General features: G+C 41.6%; 1 protein-coding gene across 1 annotated transcript in view; it reads right to left on the bottom strand.

Moving 5' to 3' along the window:
- Positions 1-18,614, bottom strand: part of ADCY2 (adenylate cyclase 2 (brain)) — a 241,679-nt gene that overhangs the window by 175,201 nt on the left and 47,864 nt on the right. The window lies entirely within an intron of this gene.

The raw sequence follows: 18,614 nt of genomic DNA, 5'->3' as shown, positions 1-18,614 counted from the left end.
AGAATAAATATTTGATGTTATATTCCTCTATGTGTTCAAAAGTATCTCTGGTTGAAGTACAACAGCACTGTATCAAAGTCTGGTCATAGGATCTTTACGCATTCCCCCAGCTGTTACGAATTCTAACAGCCTCATTTGTAGCAACAAGGACTGCAAAAGCAGGCCCCAAATGCTACTGCTCCAACAGCATAAAATCCTCCACTAACCACACACTTCATGCAGAAAAGCCTTGTATTCATTTTTTATGCTGGTAAAATCTTGGGAACAATCTGAAAGTACCTATCTGATGATTTGTACGATATCCAAGCACAAAGAAATAACATTTATTTTTCCTTTATTTTATAGTTGCTTCCTTAGTACCCTGATAAATCTTGTTTATTGGTGGGTTTTCAACTTAAATACTTAACATTTTACTTAAAAGCTTTTTGATGTGATTTTTTTTTTCTTTCTTATAAGACTTGCTACAGTTAGAGCAAAACTAGAAATTTACAAGTAAATTTGTAAATTTACAAATGCTGTCAGCATTTTGGGGGTTTGGTTTTTTTTTTCCCCAGATCTAGTAAGTTTTACAACCACACATCTATGGAGACACTTGCTGTAAGGTTCCTTCCCCCTCCTCCCTTCATATTTTGTTTTCCTTGCAGCCCTGACTGCACATGTACTGCACGTTGCAACACCCACCTGCTGCATCAGGCATTGAAGCAATTACTACTGCAGCACTGATGATCAGGATATAAGCAGAGTCAAGAAACTCTAAGTGATGGTGCTAACTTTGAAATGCAAACACTAATCTTCCAAATATTAAATACACACATTAAGGCTTTCGAACACTGGGGTAGTTGTACTGTAAACAATTTATGGGCTTAAAGTTAGGTATAGAGGTAAGTGTCCGCATGAGTACGGAGCTGTTATGAAGTAAGATACATGCAGTCTTCTATAGAGACAAAATATAAAACCTAACCAGTAGTAGTAAGAGCTACTGATTCATGTCTCTGAATTTTGCGATTTTTGATCATTCCCATCGCTGAAATTTGTTTCAGTGAATTGATTTATTAATGTCACAATGAATGCCAGCCCAGGTAACACCAAAAGCATTTAACTTCCACCTTTGACTTCCGCAATTCCAGGTAGGATTGCAAAACTCTTGTTCCAAGGTCAGAGGAACAGTCCCTTCAGCAGCGACAGGACAACAGTAAGTTCCTTGCACCATCTGTCACACAGTCAGGGTCGCAGCACTGAAGGAACCCACCCGCAAGCTCCTGGAGGAAGCCAAGACTCAGGAAAACCACAGATTTAAATGACGGCAAACAGCTATTTCAGTGCTAACAGTCATGCTACAACCATACTACCAAGAATATCCACATGCACTTCAACAGCAGGCTTCTCCATTTCAGTCAAAAAAATAAAAGTATTGTGCTTTCTAGGACAATCGTGCTTCAAAACAAATGAACAATATTTAGATTTCAGTTTAGAGCATATGTATGGTCACATCGCTACATACTTCTATATGTATTCTAGCATTAGATCAATCTATCACAATGTTTGTTCCAAATTAACAGCTCACCAGCCAATTTCCTCTTTTTAAGCATAAAATGATCTCAACACTTAGCTAAGCCATTTTGATCACTAAATCTAAAATTTTATTTCTGCTTTCTCCCCTTTTCTGGTTGGCTATTGCACAATTTTGCATTTTGTTTTGGTACACAGATGCAGGAAAAAAAAAAAAAAGACAACAACGTGTCAGCTCTTCATCACAGGTAACTGAATGCAACCTCGTGGACTGCAGCAGGAGGCCACCGCTCCAAGCCGATCACAAAACAACCTGCTTCCCATGTCGCAAGCTGCAGGCATCGCACCGTACGCTGTGCAAATCCTGAGGTCAAACTGAAATTTAAAGACAGAATAGTGTACACATTAAGCAACTAAAAAAATACGTGAGAAAACAATTGTTATTACCATTTGAATCCTTTCCAGAAAGCCTTAACGTGTACAAGTGGATTTTTCACAACCCTGCCTGTAAAATACGCATTATTGTCACGTCAACAAAAGCAGGCTGTGTGAGGCAGGGGTTTATTTTGAAACTGCTTTTAACAATATTTTCCTATTACTTCAGAGGAACTAAATGTTTATGAAATTGTAACTTCCAGAGCAGGACATGTAAAACTTGTAGCTTCCTGATCAATATTTGCAATCATCGTGTGTTTAGCAGGTTAAAAGGTGGTGTTGGATGCAAAGACAAATCCTGAAGGCTAACTGTTCTCTTTCCCTAACCATTTCACAAGGAGGTGGGGAAAAAAAAACCAAAACAAAAACACCTTCCTTCTTTTTTTGTTGCTAGTCTCAGCAATTAAAATACACCAGAGGTAATGGAATTAAGATATCAGCATGACACTTTTGAACATAATAGCTAAGCCTGCAATATATGGATCTTGCCTGACAGCTCTATCTTCCCGAGTGTTTTCTATCTTGCTGTCTTTTAATTACTGAAGAAATTAAAAGGTCTACTGTTAGAAATTTTTCCAACTCCCACAAATTCTTCAGAAGTGTGTGATAATTTTACCCCTAAAATCTGAAGAATCACTTTCACTCTTCTTTCCAAAGCCCACAACCTTCTCTCATTCTACATCCTGTTCTTTGCTTTTCCAGATAATGCCATGCCCTCAGTTCAATTTTAAACAGCAAAGCTGCTGTAGAGCACTTCACTGTTTTATATAAAACCATACAACTTGACAAAGTACTCTATAAAAATGAACAAACAAGCATTTAAAATACCAGTTTTAGCCTAAAATCTTCTACCATGGTCCCTCGTTCTTTTGGTACTTTTTCCTTTATTCTTTTAGTCTACTGGAATTTGACAGCAGCCTCTATACAGAGGACTCCTGCTGGGATCTGAAATACCACATGCTTTGAATTAACTTGAACCATTTACTGTATTAAATTCCTACTAAAAATCACCTTTTGCTGAGATCAGTGAAACACTTTCTAAATGTAAATACAGGAACAAGTGAGAACATTCTTCAGACATTAAAACTATGTACCATTTCATACATGTATTTTCAAAAATGTTGAGTGTTAAAAAAAAAAGTTACAGGGTTTAAGGATGACTAACTTACTGACCTCTCTATCAAAACAGGATGACATCTTCCTTTAACCAGACTGACTGAAAGAATCTATAGCAAAAATTGCCCATTTTTCCTGTAAAGCATTTTCCAGGACTTGAGAGAATTAGAACGATTTTCAGAAGACATATCATCTCCCTTCCCTCGTAAAAGTGGACAGCTTTTCAATCCTCTAACATCTCAAGGAATAGTTCTCTACAAAGCCAAAAAGCTGCAAAATTCTTTTGGCTACTTGTGACTCTTATCCCATGGTTTTATATTTTAGTGAATTTGCGTACAGCTGACTGCACTGTGTGCCATCTACTAGACGGCTGGAAAAAATCTCTATTTTATTAGGGGGTTCCGTGTCCTGCTCCTGGCCAAGTAGCTGTACAGCTTCATCTAGGACTTCAGCATTTAGGACAACTGAAAAGTTTTGGCCCGCCATCTCAGATTTCTTTTCCATCAATGCCATCATTATTAGTCCATCTTCACTTTAGAAATGGCACAGTGTCTTTAAGGCCAGATGCTGTTTCCAAGGCCAGATGCTGCTTCCAAGGCCACATTGTATTTTCTGGATCCACAACTTAGAAAAACTCCTCTGCCTTTCGTGCCCACCATTTATCTTTCATAACGCAAAGCTTTGCTTGTTTTTCTTGATTAGCTGCCTGGTTAGAAGCAGTCTCGAGTCTTTTTGTCTTTTTTTTTTAAGCTTTTACTAAGCTTTTTGCAACATGTTCAAGGATACTAGCAGAAAATTAATTGAACTGTACCTTTTAATCAAACTGTCCTGAATTTTGTGTCAATGAAGCTTTTGATTTTCACTAAGGCCCTGTGTAATTGCACGCCTGAGATTTTTTCCCTCTGATGCAGCAGCGTTCCCTGTTTGGCTTGGTAGATCAATGGTAACAGCATCAGGCTCAAATCCAGTTGTTTCATGATGTCTGTTGTCCTGAGAAATTCAGTTCTCTCTATTAATGAGTCTGATGTGCAGTCTACACTTGCTGTTAGCACATGGTGATATTTGACTCCTCGCTAGTCCGCAATCAGTCCAGCAATTTGCAGATCGCATTTATGAGGCAATTCTGCCCAGCATCACAACTGCCAAGCTGCTGCATGATGTCATGTATAACCAGCAAGAGCAGTTCTGCATTCATGGCCAGATTCTATATCATTTTGTATTTGTTAGTCTGTTGTGTCACTATTAAAGCAGTAAGACTTCAGTCAAATCCTTCAGGTGGCAGTCTGGTCACCTGCAGCCTCTCCTCAAACTTGAAAGTCGTGAAAAACATACACTGTAAAATCCCACCGTATAAGAAGGTGGCATTTTGCAACAGTGCAGTAATTCTAGTGAAATCAACAGGAACTCTTCTTTGACTTCACAGGGTCTGTCCCCGTTAGCACACAGGACTAATAGTGATAATACAATGACCAACCATGTAGGTATTCTGAACACCCCTCTCACCACCTATGTACTTGACTACAGTGCCAAGCCAGTGGATTCTTTTTAGTGAGTCCAACTACATATAGATGTTGTTCATCTTCTCACTTACTCAGTAGAAAAAAAATGCATCCATACTTTTCCAAGTTTGCCTGATAACTATGAGTGAACCTCACCTGCCTCAGTGTTGTAGCAATGATTATCAGGAACACAAAGTCTGACATACCAGAGATCAGGCTTCTGTGCTTAATGCAAAAACATCACACCTCACAGAGGGTTTGAAAAGGCTCCTTGGAGGTGCTGAGGAAGAGTCAAAAGCCATGGCTGCTGTGCAAACAACAGTAACGTAAGGAAGGTTAAAAGAAAAGTTCTGGAGGCAAAATATTGGTTGCTAGTGAAGAAGCAGAGAACTATGGTAGCATTCCCAGAAATGCTTCCAAAACAAGACAGGTTGGCAAGCAGAAGTTCAATAAGCAGCTAAGAAAATATGTTAGAAAATTAATTCAAAGAAACAAGGAAATTTTGGGAATAGGGAGGGAGCCTCTAGAAGGTAGCTGAGCTTAATCTAAACCAGAAAAGAATGAGTTTGCTGGCACTTCAAAGGTAGAAATACAGTATGTTTAAGAGAAGCAGTAATATCATGGAGACCTGTAATTCTCAACTAAAGGAAAGAACAGAAGTTGATTAAACTCAAGCAAGAAGGAAATGGCAAAGAAAAGCCACAACAGACAGACTCTCTTTTGAAAAAATTTGCGGAGAAATAAAGCACTCACGTGAAAGTATACACTCTTCTACATAAACACTAAAAGCCTAAGAAGCTAGATGGAAGAACTAAAATGCCTGTTGTTAAAACAACATTATTTACACAATAGTCTGCCAGAAAACTTGGTGGAAAAAAGACCAGCAGCAGAATAGTGAAAAAGCAGAAAAGACTGAAAGCCACACACTTCAGCAGGGATTGAAGAATGGCTTGTATTAACAACCTAGGAGAATCAACAAATAGCGTAAAGTTCCTATCAACCAAAAAACTAGACTGAACAGCAAAGGCTTATTAAAATAAATTACTTAGAGGACTGGTCATCCAACCAGGACAGAAACTATTTGAGGTTCTATGAAATGCAGAGGTAAGAAAGGCTGTCAAAGAAGAAAACACAGCAGGTCAAGGGACACTTCAGTGACTCCCAGCTAGACTGGTTAAGGGTCACAACAGCAGCTGGAAGCTGAGACCACTGTCATGTCTCACACACAGCTGAAAAACAAAACAAACAAGCAAACAAACAAAAGACCACCCATACAAAGGAAAAGAAAACACTCAACCTGATCTCAAGAAGTGGAAAGAATCTGGTCCATAAAAAGTCATTATTGAGGAGCAGCTTTATAACAATGACAAAGCTTGTTAAGAAAGCAAATGAAAAACAAAATCCAAACACTTAAATTGAAAGGGGGAGCTAGGAGCTTACAGATTAAAATCTTTGTAGGTGGCCTGAAGACACTATAAAACTCACAGTCACAGGCCAAAAGCTAATCAATTCCCAAAATAGACTTGAGAAAGACCAAAACACAACTAGAATGCCTGAACAGCCAAGCAGTGAAGCTTCTAAAACCCATCTTTCAAAAAAAAAAAACCACACCACTGGTAAATAAAAGGGATCATAACATTTATCAGGATTAATATAAAGACTCAGTAATGCAGGCCAGGAAAAGAGCCTGAGAAATCTTTTTTAAGAGTATAAAAATAAGCAGTATATTCTTTTTGAAACTTAAGCAGGAGTTAGCAGCCTGCTAAAGGACTTCTAAGCAAACAGATGATGCAGGTATTGAAAAGAACAGTTAGAGAAGAGCAGACTGTAGCAGAAAGGTTTAGGGGTTGCTTTTTTTATTTATCTGTGTTCAGTGTGGTGTAATTCTTATTCCAGAATAATTATACAGAGGGAACACATCAGAAGATCTGTCTCAAATTGAACTATCATTATAAGGCATTACAGACAAAAGCAAGAACATGAAATGTAAAAAGAATCACCACAAGCAGATAGGGTTCACCAGAAAGGGCCAACAGGACTCAAAGGAAGAAGAGCTAAAACTGTAGTAACGCGTAACCTTCACCCAAAAGTGCTTCTGTATCCAAAGACAGGAATGTGATGTGACACCGGTCTCTCCTGGGATTCCTCTCAAAGACTAAGAGAAATACCAGTAGGTCTGGTATCTATCCTGGGAAAAATTGTTAAAAACAAAGGTCCAGAGTGCCCAAAAAAGTCCTCAGGAATCCTAGGGTGTTATGTTGTTCAGCATATCCATAAACAATTCAGGAAAAGGGGTGAATAGCAATCTGAAAAAGATGAGGGCCAGCTATGAAGAATTACAAAAGGATCTCATAACAGTCACTACTGAGCAAGAAAATGGCAGGTGAATTTCAGTGGAGATGTATGTCAAGTGTCGCAGCTCACACAAAATAATCCTAATTCTATACAGATGACAACAGGCTCTTGGTTGACCAGTAACACTGAGAAATGGAGGTATTCAGTGTTTATTATAGGTAGACCCATGAAAACATCACTTTGTTGCTCACTAGCAGTCAAAAAACCACCCAAAATGCAGAACATATGAAAAGAATAAATAAGAGAGAACATCACAATGCAACCTCAATGCATGATGAACACCGTAAACAATTCTGGTCCTACCACCACCACCATTTCCAAATGAATACAAAAGAACTAGAAAAGATAGGTTTCCGAGGATGGTCAAAGCTGCAACACAGTGGCTAGATACTGATGGAGTAACGGTTGTTTTTAAGGTGTCTCTTCCCTGCATGGAGTGAGCACAACTGTGCTTTGATACAGCTTTTTTGATTTTTAAAGGCAGTGTACGTCTCAGATCAACAGGTAACAACAACCTCCACTTGAGCTGCCTGCATGCAAATGTGTAGCCAGGGAACCCCCTGAGCCTGTGACCATTCCTACTGTATCATATGCCATGGGACAGAGGACAGACACCTATCCCTGCCAAAAACATAATTAGCAGAATCAGGATGTGCATGCTTGATATTTTATATGCACAAATATGCCCTGTGAAAAGCCCATGCACCCAACCAGAATGGGGAGCAGCTTTTCCTATTTCTTTATACATCCTCATTTGCCATATCGGCAGTTTTCTCTCTCTTGATTTATTTTTCAGCGATTAGTATCCTCTCATCTTGTTAACCACATGTCATATAAAATCCATCAGTGCATACAACCATTTATTTAATAAGCTGGGGTTCAGAGGGACCACAGGGGTCAGGGATGGGACTATCATGCCTTTTGGTCATCCAGCACCATCTCAATCTTCTCTCAGGCTGGCAATTATCAAAAGTAGCTCTACTTTAAGACATTTAACAGCCTATGAAAAACAAGATGGTCCAACCCAGTTACTAGTGGCTACAACACTCAGCTGGTGCACTTGTCCTACCCGAAGACACTAACTGGCAGCCACAGAAGATAAACAATGTCCCAGAGAGCAACCACAGTTAATTACATTCTGCTCCTTGAAGCATTCCCTTCAGAAGAGGGCTGAGACAGTATGCAGCAAAGCGAGGAGAATTTTGTACTTTGATGAAACTAATTACTTCAGGCTCCAGAGCTAATTAGCACCTACTCGTATCATTTAGATTATTTTTAATGTAAATGTAGTGACCAACATATCCTTCCTGCATGCTTTATTCTACATGTATTGCTTCTGAATTCCTCTCCAAAAATGTGGCTTAAAACTTAGTTTAGCTTGTTTTTCAGATGTTCTCAAAATCCTTCCTCCTCGTATTATCAAAATAATCTTGAAGAAACTCTCCAATAAATACAACTACTATTTATGCAACTGGATACATGAAGATAAATTGAGTAAAACACTTATGAAAAATGTATGCCTTGCAGTTAAATATATTCAAAATATGTCATTGTTGAAAGAGTTCCATCAGTTAAACATCATGGATATTACATTACTTCACAGGACTCAAAGACATGTTTTTCAGATTAACTGCATGGCAACATGTATTAAAAGTTAAATTATGGCCTTCCTTGTACCCATATAGACCTGTGGAAATCAGAAAAACTGAAGTACTTGTTCGATTCTTTGAGCTATTTAATACTGACAGTTACATATTTTGGCTGTCCCTTTTAAACCAAAGCTAAAAGGTGGCCTTCCCTCACCACTTTACTCCTGACATCATAACTTGAAAATCTGGCTGTAATCAAGAAAAAACGACAAGACAGAACTTGCTTAAAAGTAAGGATCACAAAATCTGAACCAGGGAGCACATGAATTTCAGCACATGAGGAAACAATGTTCATTTTAAAGGTCTGTTTAATGAAGAAAAAGATAAGCTTCTTTCTCTAACGGGTCTTTTAAAAATACATTTTGCAAGAATATTCCACAGATTCAACATATTGGCATAATAAGGTAACATGAAAAATAGTTTTAATATTGAAAAGTCACTACTGTCATTGTGTAATTACTTTTCAAGTTTTTCCTAAGGTTTTGCAATTACTTACTAAACACAGTTATTATTACTGCAGAAGATGTTCTTAAAGTTTACTCCCCTAAGGACACTTTCCTCACTCTCATATGTCTCTCAGTTCAACTACTTCAAACCAAAGAGATCTCTTATTTTGTTTTTGACTCCTGGATCAGGCCCACGTTCTGCAATGGGTATTACTGCTATAACGATAACATTTCAAATAAAGGTCATCAACATGCCAACTTACATTTGAAATATAACTATGCCAAATAACAGCTCTATAAAGGAGCAAAACTTCAGACACATTCATAGGAAACAGAGCAAAAGAGATCCTGCAAATCCAGGCATTTCTATTTAGTGTTAGATAAGGGCTTATTTAACCAGTACTGTTACCCCATTTCATTAAGGCACAAGTAAGAAAATACTAAAAATTGAAGACACCAAAAACAACCTGGTAAATTGTTTCAGGGTCAAACAGACATCACGTCACTTGGAGAAGTGTCTAAAATCCCACCACCTACCAGTCGGGTTTGGAAATTGCCAGGACTCACCGGGGCAGAAAACAAGCCCAAGTGAGAGACTATGGCCCCTTTCTGGCACAAGCTCCAGGGTGCCACTGGGGATTACAGGACCAGCTACTGGTCTGGACAACCTACCATCTCCTGGGTCTTGACCAGAGTAGACTGTGCTCAGACCACCGTGCCAGCAGAAAGGACCACCACAATGGCTGCATCAAAGAAAGGAAATCCATCCACCTGCCAGGGTATATAAAGCAAGAGGAATGACTTAGGAGGAGCAGCTGAGGGACCTGGGGTTGTTTAACCTGGAGAAAAGGAAGCTGAGGGGACACATTATCACTCTCTGCAACCACCTGAAAGGAGGTTCTAGTGAGGTGGGGGTCAGTCTCTTCTCCCAAGTAAGAAGCAATAGGACAAGAGGAAACAGCCTCAAGTTGCACCAGAGGAGGTTTAGGTTGGATATTAGGAAAAATTCCTTCACCAGAAGGGTTGTCAAGCACTGGAACAGGCACTGCTTAGGGAAATAGTTGAGTCACCATCCATGGAGGGATTTAAAAGATGTGTAGATGTGGCATTTAGGGACATGGTTTAGTGGTGGACTTGACAGTGTTAGGTTAATGGTTGGACTCAATGATCCTAAAGGTCTTTTCCAACCTAAATGATTCCATGATTCTCTAAGAGCGGGAGCACTAGCAAGCAGATGCTGAGCCAAGTTCAAAGAGCATCTGCTTTTCTAACACACCTCTCAGAGAAATAAGGTGTCAAGTCTTCAACCTGAATTCAGTCTTGCTGGAAGAGGAGCTGGGGGAATCTAGTCTTCCCAGGATTTTCCTGCAGGGCTGACCAAAGTACTAGCAAATTGGAGACAGATGGGAAAATTTTACCTGGAATGGAAGGACAGCAATTCCACTTATCCAGTCAGTGAGCAGGTCCACTGTGCATGCCATAGCATTTAGGGTCTGTAAGAGGTCCCACAGCACACAGTTCAGCTGCCTGAGGAGGCGGGTGGAAAAAGCAAGTTCAAACTACTTTTGCAAACCCCAGTGAGTGGCTCTGAAAAGCCATCAGTCCACGTGGGATCTCATGGGACTATCCAATGATCAAACACCAGACTGGTTGCACCTGAAGCTGTAAGGGAAACACATCTGGGCCAGACTACACCTTACCCCTGCTGCCCTCTGGAGCACTCTCTGAGCACACAACTGAAAGCCATTGCTCCTGTGCTCTGGAGCACATCTTCCAGGTTAGAAAAAATTAAAAAAACAGAACCATGGGTGGTGGAAGAAGTGGATGCTCAGACAACAGACCTGAGGGCAAGGCTGAGAGGCCAGTGGTGATGGGTGCTGCTTCCTCTGCTTCTCCCAGACACAAGCCTGGAACAGGTTCTCACCAGGAACAGCAAGGGACTTTTGTATCACATAGGTGCTGCTAAGAATGAGAGTTCTGTTTAGAGACAAGAGATAAAGAAAATGTTTCTATACAGGTTGGAGAAACAGACAACTGGGAGGATAAGTGTAGAGACCACCTCACACTCCTCTGCACAGATGGTGCAATAATCCCTTGAATTTTCAGCATCTGAATAAGGTTCAGGGTCTGCAGCTTGCTTGTTCAAGACATAAAAATAAAAGATCTGGAGAAGAAAATGTGTGGAGCTGGTTTTTTTTCAATAGGATCAGGGGTGATGCTCAAAGAAAAAAAGAAGGCAGGGAAAAGGGGCAGAACTGTGCTAATTCACTTATTTTGGGGTCCAGATCCCAAAAATTTTAATCTGTTGGCATCATCTCATCATTGCATATCAATAAGGCTTGAGCTGACTCAGTTCTTTTTGATGCAGAAGCCACTGTGGCAGCACTTTGCTTGTTTGGGGTCACAGTTCTCATAGATTAAGCCCAACTGGCAATGAAGCACCACACAGTCGCTCACTCACTCCTCCCCCCCAGCCATGGTGTGATGAGGAGAAAATATAAAGAAATGTTCGTGGGTCAAGACAAGGACAGGGAGAGATCACTCCCCACTTACGGTCACGGCCAAAAGACAGGCTCAACTTGGGGAAGAAACAAAATCAATTTAATCTGCTACCAATCAAATCAAAACAAGGACATTAGGAAGTAAAACCAAACCTTGGAACACCTTCCCCCCACCCCTCCCTCCTTCCCGCCTCAGCCCCACTCCCAGTTCTCTCCCCCCAGGGGACAGGGACGGGGGCTGGGGTCGGTTCCTCACCCCTTGTCTCTGCCGTTCCTTCCTCCTCAGGGGGAGGAGGACTCCGCACTCGGCCCCTGCTCCAACACGAGTCCTTCACGTGGGCTGCAGTCCTTCCATCACAGACCGCTCCAGCGCAGGCTTTCCCATGGAGTCACGGCCATCTTGGGGGGCACCCACTGCTCTGGGATGGGCCCCTCCCCGGGCTGCAGGTGGGCATCTGCTCCCCTCCTCCTTCACTGACCTCAGTATCCACAGAGGGGCTCCCCTCACATCCCAATCCCCCAACTCCCTGCAGGTTTCCCCTCTTAAATCTGTTCTCCCACAGGTGTTTCCACTGTCACTGACGGGCTCAGCCTGGGCCAGAGGCAGGTCCGGCTTGGAGCCCGGGGAGCTTCCAGCAGCTTCTCACAGGAGCTGGCCCTGCGGCCCCTCCCCACTACCCAAACCCCACCACACAACCCCAAAATGCACAGCTTGGCTATGATTGGGGTGTAGGCACAGGATGAAACCCTACAGGTGTTCAGGTGCACCTTGTTCCCATGATGCTGGCACACCCTGCAGCTCAAGAGATCTGCAGATCACTTCTACCTGTGCTCAATGTCCATGCCACCATCAGCTTGGAGTGATGCACAGTGCAGTCTGGAAGATTCCAGTGACTGCTACCATTATAATGAGGAGAAGTTTTCTTACAGCATAAATGTAGGGACTGTGATCTCTGGTTAATATCCTTAATCTAGGAGACCTCTTGAAGGCTGAGCCAAGGAAACCTATTCACCATTTTTATAGGAGTTTTAAGATCCCCACAAATGGGTCAGATATCTTTGTCCACAACAAGGTGCTTGAAACCAATTTAAAAAATTTTGAGCAAGATAAGCAGACAGGTATTCACAGGTCCATGGAGATCCACTATAAAGTTGCCAATACATGATTTGTGAATCCACAGAGCTGGTTTGATGCTGATAAAGACAGCAGACAATCGTAGCCCAATCCATCATCTGTCTTATTCCCATTGCACCTCAGTAAACAACAGCTCTAGTCGGTATGTTATTTGTCATTTTTGTCAGCTGCAGTAATGATTAGGAGTTGTGGATCCACCATTTTGAGTCACGACTTGTGACATTAAATAAGCTTTCCACTGCCAGGGTATCCACAAAACTTTAATTTATTAAAAGTACAGTTCAAGGCTAAGTACTTTTCCAACATAGCCATACCTATGGTTTTATCCAGTTTATTTGACATCCAGGTTATTCAATATGAAGGATGAAACAGAGGTATGCAAAGTAAGGTTGCCACCAGCACCTCATTGTCTGGATGGCGCTCTGTCTCCAGGCTTGCTAGGGACTGGCAAAAGCAACAAGCTCTTAGCAGCATTAAAAGTAACCACAGACCTACTGGGAGTGTCATTAGCAAATGAAACAAGAAAAGGCCCAGACTAACGAAACCAGACACAAAGCTAGGCAATTTCTGCTTCAGACAGGAAGATGCAGCAACCTTTATGAGCCCAACTAAAGAGGTAATACTGGTTACCAAAGTCATGCTCAGACAACCAAAGATACTACTGGAAGGAACATTTCACAGGATCGGCAATATCCTAAGACTGTATCAAATAACCAGCAATTATAGCTGCCAAATAGCCAGCAACTGTAGCTGGAAGAATATATTTTAATATGGTGCCTAGAGACAAGAAAAAAAAAAAATTAGAAATGTAGGATTTCCTCATGGAACATTTTAACAGGGGACTTGAAAGCAGAACTGTATGCTCAATTATAGCTGGAATTATGGAAAGAAAAACACACTAATGTTTGTTTTGCATTCTTCCTCATCTCGGTAGTGGCAATAATCTGGCACAATGAGTTTAAGAGGAGGAAGGATACCTCCTGAGCACAACCACCACGGCATCAAGCATGCAAACAACCCTGTCTCTGCCTGTCCTTCAATTAGGGAGGATTGTCCTACTTCATTACCTTTGCCGTGACTTAGCTTTCTTTTGGGGGGAATGGATATGCTGGAGTTTCAAAACAGTACAGCAGATGCAGACCGAAAGTAAGGCAAAGCAAGGATTCCAAGGAATGCTTTCAGACCTTGGGTATTCTTGGACTTTGGGAAGACAGCTGGTGCTCTTGAACCAAAAAAGCTTTAAATTACACAGGGCTGATCTCAAAAGATTTCCTAAAATTGAGAGTACAAGTGAACTTGCAATACAGCTGTATTATTCTATGCAATTAGGTTATAACAGAGCATCTCATGAATAGGGATATAACATCACCACAACATCAGTGTGGTGACCTTTTGGTGGGGACAGATGAATTTTTCAGATCCAGAGTACTGATGAGAAAGAACATTACCAAAGGCATGCAGCAGATGCCCTTATGCAGACACCTAATCACATGAGACACTACGATGAGAATGACAGAACATGTCTTCCAAAGCTACTTTTTCCACATGGACTTCAAGACTTTTCCCCCTCCATTTCAGGATGAGATTCTGATCATAGAAATCTGGAAGGCTGGAAATTTGGGTGATGCCCAGTTTTTACCAGAAGCAGCAACTATTTCTTTTAGAGTAAGACCAATCAGAAGGAGGGAGGGTTTGCTGTCATTCTGACCAAGGGCCCAAAGAAATGGCACACCCCAGTTCAAGCCCCAGGAGGCTTACAGGACTCTTCTGATCCTCTTCTCTTCACACAAAGACAGCTCCCTGCCAGCCAGGCTGGCAGCTAAGAAGTTTTAATGTGTTCCTTCAGAACGAGGCAGCTACCTCTGCTTCCATGCAGGATCAGCTGAAGGTAAATTCAGTCAGTCTGATGCCAGAAAACCAGTTCCTGCAGAATGTGCATCTGCCGTGTTGCAGGCACACCTCCCTAGTTAACGGTACCCCCCCTTTAAGGATTGCCTACTCCCTCTTTTGCTACAGAAGGTGTTTGGGCACGTCAGTGATGTAGTGTGCAGCCAACCTTTAGTTTCTTGGATTTATGAATCAGTAAAAAGGCTCAGGAATCATAACTGAGCCTACCAGCATGATCATGAACCTTCCAGGAACTTCAAAGAAGTGGTTGAGGGGGTAAGTAATACCTCTGCTTCACAGACAATCATTAGGCAGCTAACCCAAAGCCATCTCCTGGTGCTTTAGAAGAGGGAAGGCATCAGAACACCACATTGTAGAAGCACTTTTCACACAGCACATGCTCCACTTGGCCAATGATACCATCAAGAAGCATGCAGCTCCACATCAACATCGACACACTGACAACCACAAGAGCTTTACAAGGTCACGTGTAACAGCAAGGATTTGGGAGACAGATAAGGGCTTGTGTTAAACACCGCACAGCAGGCTTGCAGTCTTTGAGCAAGGGGCACAGGCCAGTCTAAAGCAACCACACGTCTATCTGGCAGCAGACTGGTGGACCTCGAGTTTTGGGAAAAGGGACAAAAAGAATATCTTGCCAGACATAGGTCTTCTCCCACTTACTCCACAAGCGCTAAAAGATTCTGATATCCCTGAACCATAGGTTTTTATTGAAGCCTGTATCTATGGGCTGGGCACTCTTTATGTGTAGAAAATACATAGATAAAGGAAAGGTATGGCCTTCCAATAAACTGTACAATTTGGGCATCATCCCCGTTTTCAGTCACAGGTTTTTTTAACCACCTAAGAAACAAAACATCACAACTGCAGATATTTCAGATGCACTCACATTTTACATCATGAATTTAAAAATGGCATTTTTTTTCCTCCTACAAACTGCAGTTACAACAGACATGCTCTGGCCAGAGACAAAACTGTTCTAGATACCACTAAAAAAGATCATAAGTTTTTAGTACTAAAAGGTAGAGGGGGGCAAATATTGAGTTTGTCCTACATATTCTATTGAAAGAACAAGACAATAACCAGACAGAAAATGAAGCTGACCTCTGGCATTTCTAAGCACTGGAAGGCTTTCACAGGTTTGGGAAAATAATTTACTCTTTATCGATTAAAGCAGCAGCTAAACATGGATGACTGATCTCATTTTGCCAGTTTTCAGTTCCCGCCAGGTACAGAGAAAAACAGAGGATGCTTTGACACAGGAAATTCAAAGGTTGATACCATCACTACATTATTTAAAACTCCAAGTGTGAATGGTCATCTTTCAGACTGACTCTGGGTGTCTTATATCTAGTGTTTGAGGAGATAGAGCATTTAATTCCAAAGGTCAAAATCACAATAGTTTTCTGAAACAAACAAAAGCAAAATCTCCCAAGAAACCTCTCTCAGTAACAACAGCAGTACACTGCCTGAAAGAAAAGTAATCAGACTTCCAGGCACACTTTGTAAGTAATCTTGTTTACTGTAATTTTGCAACAGCTTTTATAAATTTTTCATCTGAAAGCAGGAAGGCTACAGCTCGTATTCTGACAGGTTGAAATAGCTGAGTAAGTGGAATACATCCCAGTGTGGTTGGCTGTGTTTGGGAACACTTAAGAACACACTGCCAAAAAAAAAAAAAAGGCAACTCAGACACCACAGTGATGTATTTTAACAACCAAATAAAAAATTAAAATAGAAGGAAAGCCTCTCACTTCCACTGATTACAGGGGTTTTTTTAAGAAAGCCTAGAACATAAAAACAGTTCATGCTTCACCAATATCCATCTTTTCTTAACAATGTCCAATCCCACGTTCCACGTTCTAAGCTGTTCTTTGAAGTACAGGTGAGAAACACAAATCAAGTGTTCTGATGAGTCATTTTGGAGTTTTGTTTCCACAACAGGCTTAACTAATTTTCAGTAAAATCTTAACTGCTTTGTACAAAATCTAAAGGAAACAACTGTTAAGAAAGATTTCCTTTACCTTCAAATGCACAGCACAGACCTAAACAGAACTATCCCACTTCACTTCCATTGCGCCTCCTCTACAAAATTAAATCTTCTGTCAAAACAATCACATACATACTGGATGTGCAAAATAAAGACAAGGATATTAATATTGGCTATCGTGGCTCAGACACTCCTAATTGCATGCCCCTTGTTATATCACCAGGCATTAAAAAAATGACTAAGATTCCACAGCTATATAAAAAGAGTATTCTTTATTCAGATGAGGGAGAAACAGTTCTAAACCTTCAGGAATATTTTAATCACAAACGCAACAAGAGCTAGACTGTAATAAAACGCTTTTAGGTGAAACTCTGGGCAGGGCTCCAAATGATTTTGTCCAACATCCTGTGGCTGGAAGTCCATATAGGCAAGCTTTCTCTCTGCCTGAAGTTACCTTTATCCATCTACTGGAAACTTTAAGGATGAACCCCACCTCTCTCTCCACTCACCCGTCCAGTTGTTAGCCACAGGAAGATAAAGGCTCAGGAAAAAGGTTTTAAAAGCAGTTTTTTTCCTCTTCCGGTATGTCTGGAATTCCAAATGCAGACTGAACTATAAAATTCACTCTTTCTGAAGTAGCAAGACCTGGCAAGATTTGTCCAGCTCACAGTTTTGTTTCTGTAACTTTCAGCAGTCCTTCAGTCTGGGCCCAGTGTTATGCCACCATTGCTATCACGAATTATTTACCTCAAGAAACGGAATTACAAAAATAAGCATGTGCAACTTGTAAACAAGCTGTAGATTGCACCATGACTAAAAGGCAAGAAATTTAGTGCTAAAAGCCCCAGTTCTGCTGCCTTGACTGCAGGCGAGTATTGTGTCCATCTCCACACCTAAACTATGCCTCAGCCTTGGTATCTGATGGACTTGCATTTCCATCATTGGTCCCTTCAGCCCTGACAGACAAGCACCCACGTTAACACACCAGAATGAGATAAGGCGTCGAACCTGTATTTTGTACACAGAGCTCCAAAATGGAAACATTTAGGCATTAAACAACTGAATTATGAGGCATCACCATTACTGGCTTCACATTAGCTCTTTTACAACTGTTCTGTGTGTTTAGTAGGAACGGCAAAGCTCAAAAACCAATTAATACAAATACCAAAAGGAAATAAACCATCAATTAACTCTAAGATTAGCTAATCCTGCAAGCAGTTCCCGCAGTTTTTAAGATAAAAGTTCGGTTGTAACAAGCAAGAGAACTGGATTCTCTGTCTGTTTAAGCAAACACTGTTATGGGCAGTGCCTCTAGAATAGAATTCGTTAGATTATGCTAACCTATTCATCCTTGCTCTTAGAGAACACTAGCTCTATTCAATACACATTAAGCCTTCCAGAAAACCATTAGAAGATTATTTAAAAAAAAAAAAAAAGGCTGAGACCCTCAAAATCCCCATTCTTTACTTCAGAAGTATACAGTAACGCAAACAGCCTGCCTCTAACCATTAGCAGCAGGAAAACTCTGTAAGGAGCAAGAATTTTACTGCCCTCTGCAGCTTTTCCTTTGCCTTCAACGCAAGGGCAAAACCCCCCAAATTTCTGGGTGAGGTAAACTGGTACCGCCTGTCATCCGCCGCTGTGACATATTTTTCGTCCCAAAGGCTGGAAGCACGCAGGAAAGGTATCCGACCGGCCAAACTTCACCTCCCCTAAAAACGACGGCGGCTCTGCCCCGAAAGCTTCCTTAAGAAAACGGGTCAAACGCTAGGAAATGGGGGGCGGGGGGGGCACAAGGAGGGAGCGGGCCCTGCCTCCTTGCCGTCAAAACGTGACCTCTGGTCCTGGTACGGACCGCATTTTTGTGCGGCGATTTCAAGAACCGAAGAGGCCAACACGGCGAAGCTGCCAGCGGGGAGGGAGCAGCGCCAAGGAATTAAGTGAATTAAACTCGATGCGCTCGTTGACTCCGTTTTCGCCCCACCAGCCGCCCTGCCGCTGCCCCGGCATCCCCTCGCACCGCCGGGCTGCAAAGTTTGGGGGGGGGCGGGGGGGTGTTGCCCGGGCCCCG

This window comes from Haliaeetus leucocephalus, unplaced genomic scaffold (genome assembly GCF_000737465.1).
Source record: "Haliaeetus leucocephalus isolate CR32 unplaced genomic scaffold, Haliaeetus_leucocephalus-4.0 Scaffold328, whole genome shotgun sequence".
In the NCBI taxonomy this organism is placed as follows: domain Eukaryota; kingdom Metazoa; phylum Chordata; class Aves; order Accipitriformes; family Accipitridae; genus Haliaeetus; species Haliaeetus leucocephalus.
This window is presented reverse-complemented; position numbering and strand designations above follow the sequence as displayed.